This window comes from Petaurus breviceps, unplaced genomic scaffold, assembly GCF_028583685.1.
Source record: "Petaurus breviceps papuanus isolate PSGF00001 unplaced genomic scaffold, PetGlider_PUasm1.0 208, whole genome shotgun sequence".
Classification (NCBI taxonomy): Eukaryota; Metazoa; Chordata; class Mammalia; order Diprotodontia; family Petauridae; genus Petaurus; species Petaurus breviceps.
The window spans coordinates 19,500,177-19,505,745 of record NW_027185852.1 but is presented as its reverse complement, the minus strand read 5'-3'; positions in this window follow the sequence as shown (position 1 = coordinate 19,505,745).

Here is a 5,569-nt window from a genome sequence, read left to right as displayed (position 1 = left end):
TTCCCATTAACTTGGGTTTCATTTGTTTAGGTAATGCCCCTGTTTCCCAGAATAGGCTGTAGTATGCCATGATTGTCACTCTTTCCTACAGAAAGACGTCCCCCCCCCAAAAAAAAAACAACTTTTTTTACCTTAAGTTTTTTTTCATCTTCTTTGGTTTAAGTTTTTCCTTTTCTTTCTTAAAAAAACATCCCAGTTTTTTAAATTTTTCTTTTCCTTTCAACCTAAGGAGAATGAAATTATGTAAATGCTGGGCCCAAAGAGAGACCTCAAGAGAGACTGAGTAAGGACCAGAAATTGCTGATGCTTTATGGTAAACACAACCCCAACAGAGATCTCGGTAACAAATCTTGACACGTTCTAGGCTTCTCTTCCTTGTTTGCAAAGAATCAGTGAACTGATCTCTGTTGCAAAAGGAGAAATCATTTTTCAGGTGCCATACTTTTCTATATTAAAAGCAGGGCAAACAGTCAGTAAGGTTCATAGAACAACATGACAGACTGCAGGGGTCCCTATCCACAGTGAATATCACAGAACTGCTTGGCCTACTTCACAGACTCATAGTGACTTTGAGTTCGAAGTGACCTTGTAGTTCATCTAATCTGAGCTGTTGATCAACAAGTGGGAGGGCACTCCCTCCCACCCAAAACTTCCCTCCTGGGCAGCTCTCATTGTGCAGAAGGTTTGCTTGACATCGATCCTAAATTTCTGTCTCTGAAACTTCCCCCCACTTACTCCTGGGAGAGGACTAGCCTCAGCTCATTTTTGGTCACCTGAGTAGTCTAATGATTGATTTCCACTTTACTCAGTAGAGATGACAGAGGTGGGAGGGCTTGTTGAATGCCCTTCATGATGGATATTTCTTCTAAGGATGAACCTGGATTTTACTAGTTTCATTCAACATGGGTGGGTCAAGATTGGTTCTTTACCATTTGCTACAAAGACCATCTTTTTGTGTACAATGGCCACACTGTGAAGATGACGACAATAATGAATGCTGACTAGAACTTTAACATTTGAAAAGTGCTCTAAATAATAGAGATTTTTAGTTTCATGTACAATCCTTTTCTGTCCTACTAGGTATATGAAAACGCTCGTTTATTTTGGTGTTTGCCAAATACAGAATAAATAAAAAAGAATAAAATTTAAGATTATTGAAATTTTAAAAATAATTTTCTGTCCTCTCTGATTCTCCATGACCCAATTTATGGTTTTCTTGGTGGTAGAGAAACTGAAGCAGTTTTTCATTTCCTTCTCCAGCTCATTTTACAGATGAATAAACAGAGGCAAACAGGGTTAAGTGACTTGCCCAGGGTCACACAATTAGTACGTATCTGAGGCTGAATTTGAACTCAGTTCTTCCTGACTCAGGCCCAGCGCTCTATCCATTGTACCACCTACCTTAGGGGGATAGGCTTTGCATTTTGTAACATTATATTTTTTTGTTAGAATATTTTCCAAATACATTACAATCCATTTTACAGTTCTGAAAATATATGTCAAGACTGGAATTGTATAGGTATCAATTATTTTTAATTGTATTTTTTCCCATTTAGCTTCAACTTAAGGATTTGAGTCGATCTGCTGTTCCTATTCAGTAATTGCTGAATCAATAATCATTTGCTTTTTGTACCCCTAAGGATTTCTAGGCACACCCTTTTTTATTCCTTCACAAACATATAATTTCTTGTAAGAATTGGTGGATGGTTTTTAGTTAAAGTCATGAACATTAATTGGCTTCTCTTTGAAAGGGTTTTGGTGTTCTCGTCTTGATAGTAGACTTGTCAAACCTTTCATTGAGAACAATGGGATCAAGACTTGCACCTAAGAGAAAGTCAGTAAAGTGCCTGGCGATTCCTTTGTGCAGCCCTGTGAAGAGCTCGTGCCAAGAATAATGGGTCTCATCTAGCCCTCCACTTCACGGCTTGGCAGAGAAATGAGAATCTCAATCCCCAGTCTCAACCTTCTTCTGTCATTCACTCTAGCCATTGTGTGTAAGCTTTCCACTGGGCATTCTGCCCAACTTGTGTTTTCTCTTGCCAACCTATGAAAAGTGGTAGGGCCAAATTGTAAAGGGCCTTAAATGCCCCAAGGAGGAATTTATATTTGATGCTGGAGGTAAGAGGGAATCAAGATTATGTACAGAAGAGGGGAAGACATGGTCAGACCTAAACATTAGGAAACTCACTTCAGCAGCTGTGGGAAGGATTTATTGGAAATAAGACTTGAGGCAAGGAAAACAATCAGGAGACTAATGGAATAGAGGTGTTGAGAAGGGGCTGGGTGAGTGGAGAGAAGGGAATGAAGATAAGAGATGTTGTGGATATTTGAGGTGAGTGAAAATGAGAAGCCAAGGATGATGCTGGGACTGGCATCTGCATGGTTAGAAAGATGGTGATGGCCTTAGTAGAAGTCAGGAAGATCAGAAGAGGGCTGAGCTTTCAGAGAAAGATAATCTCTTTAATTTTGGACGTGCCGAGCTCCTCATGTCTATAGGACATATTGTTTCGAATGTCAGTTGATGATAGAGATTGGAATTCAGGAGAGAGATTAGAGTTAGAGATATAGCTCTGGGCATCACAAGCAGAGAGATAATGTTTAAACCTATTGGAGCTGACAAAGTTTTCCTAGAGAGGCTGTGGAGAGAGGGCCCAGGGCAGAGTCTGGGTGCACCCACAGTTCATGGGTGCATCTTCTTTAGCAGATTTCTCAAGTTGTTCCTACCATGATAGTGCTGATGCCTGTCCTTAAGATTTTCACTTGACCGCTTCACCTTTCCTTCCTACCGTGTACAGCCGCCATCATATGCAGGTCCTGAAAGGTTTATACATTTTCTGCCAACTATCGTGCAAGGCTGCATTTGCTCCTCCTGATGGTTATAGTGACTGCCTGCTCTTGTGAATGACTGTGTTTGGTCTCGCTGGTCTTTTAGTCAATTTCATGCCAACAGATTAAAAAAAAAAGAACTTTTTGAAATTCCAATCTGGCTTTGTCCATCTTCTCTTCAAAGTCATTTGAGAATAATTTTTGAGACCTCTTTTCTTATTAAATAGACTTTCTAGAGTTTGAATTAAGTGGAAAATTTTCATTAACCTCAGGTTTTTCAAGTTTTCCCTCCTCAATTTTTAGGAACGACTCTATTTGGCTCTGACTTCATCCTCTGTGGGCTTAGGGCTCGGTTCTTACAATTGTCTGGTGCTGATAGGCAATGTATTGTTGTGTGACTTGGAGGTGATGACAAAAGGTAGCATGGAGTCCTTGCCTATAAATGCAAGATTGGTTTCCAATATGCAATGGCGTTTTCACTTGATGAAAGTATTTTATTTTCAGTTAGTTTATTGGGTACCCCTGGTTTGCCTGCTTTCCTATCTGCATGGAAAGATTTCAAGGAGCTAGTGTTTGGCTACCTTTGGTTTGTCCTAATGTATTCTGCTTTCCTGTGCTACATCACTTGTTATGGCATCTGTTCCATCTCATTCTTTGACTTAGAGAATCATAGACTGAGAGTTAGAATACACCTTAGAGTCTAAGTCTACACCTTAGGTTTAGATGACTCTAAGGTACCTTGTATTGAAGTCTAAACCTTTGTTTTACAACTGAGGAAACTGAGGCTCAGAAATGGTGAATGTCTTGGTCACACAGCTCTTTTGTGTCTGAGGAGGGATTAGAACCCAAGTTTTCTTAACTTCTGAGATCAGCACTTTAGCTGCTCCAGCCTGGCTCTCTTCCTTCACGCTGACAAGGGTGTTAACTCAATCAAGAATATTTCCAGAACCCAGACTGCCAGCGTTTTCTGGTTCCTTATTTTTATTGCTTTCATCACTGTTACTTCTCTTCTTATGTTTTTGGATGATGTTCAGATGGAACTGTTTGGAAGACAAGTCACTGTTCTGCTCCTAGACTTTGATATTTGATGTTCCATGGAGTTGACTATGGTACAGAGAAATATAGTGATTACTTCTTAACAATTCATTCAATGTGTTATCATGGATCTAATGTTGATTCCCTGAAAGTATCTCTCTAGAAGTAGACACAATGTTCTTTTTCCTGTTGCAGGTGGTTTTAATTTCTTTCCATTCTATGTATTTTTGAAAAACATGAGTATTTGGCATAGTAATGTCTATTAACATTTTGTTCTTCTATATTTATTCTTATTGTTGTGTTTCTACTTTGATGGCTGTGGTCACAAGTATCAAGTTCTCAGAACTGCAAAGCCAGACCTTTCCTCACTTAGTCTGAAGCCCTCCCCACACATACATTATCTCAAGAAACTAAAAGAAGAAACAAGGAAAAATTGAAGTTGGAAATAAATTCCGGAGAAGGATGTTCTCCATAATAGTTAGATATAAAATCAATAGTAACAAGAAGAACAGTAGCATTTCAGTGAACTGTTTTCTTCCTCTGGCCTGAAAGAGTCTAGTCGTTAGTGTGTTCGAATTAAATAGTTTATCACCAATGTCTGAACTAGCCAATGGGGAGTGACAGATGGGGGTAAAGGCATGGGAACTTTGCTGTGTTCACAGAAAAAAAAATTTTTTCATTTAAATTAGGCAGCTGGGTGGTGTAGTGGATAGGGCATGAGACCCAGAGTCTGGAAGATATGAATTCAAATCCTGCCTTAGACACTTACCAGCAGTGTGACCTTGGGCTAGTCAATTAACTTTGCTTTGCCTCAGTTTCCTCATCTCTAAAATGGGGATAATAATATCTCCCAGGGTTATTATGGAGCCAAACTGAGAATATATATAATTTTAAGCAATCGGGGTTAAGTCACTTGCTCAAGGTCACACAGCCAGTTATTTTAAACTGAGAATATGTTTGTGGAGAGTTTTTTCAAACCTTAAAGTGATATATATGCTGGGGATGCGGATGAGGATGAGGATGATGACAACTCTGGTTTATATCAACTAATGGGAAATGTTTTCCTCACATAAATCTAACATCTGCCTTTGTTGAACATCTGCCACCTATTTCTGCCTTGTAGGGTCAAGTAGCCCAATCCCTCTCTACTGTGACAGTGCTGCCAGCCTACACTCATCTCCATGACCTTTGAGGCAGTCTGTTTCACTTTGGACCAGCAATAATTTTTAGGAAATTTTTTTCTTACATCAAATTGAAATCTATTCATGAACCTGCATCTGTTTGCTCTTCCTTCAGCCTCCTGGGGTTGATTAGAACAAGACTTCTCCATCTGCCATGTGACTGACCTCCAGGCATCTCAGAGCCCTCTCATGTCTGTTCTCCTCATCCCACTCCCTGCACTCTGCTCCTCCCCAAGCTTGGTACCCCAGCTTGCCTACAGAGGCTGGACCCAGGCAAGGTCCAAGAGAGACTCACTTACTCTGTTTGGGGTTGTCTGCTCTCTCCACAGCACAGGTCTTCATATAGTTCTTCAATGTTTGCTTCTGAAACTAAAGAAAAGGATCAGGTCATATTCTTTAATGATACAGTGTGAAACCCAGAGGAAAATTGCTTTAGAGAGAGAGTCGTGGTACATTCAGAAGAACTGTGAGAGAAACTTGTAGACTAGTTCCAGGCAAAGCATCTGCCCAGGCTTCCCATAAGCAAA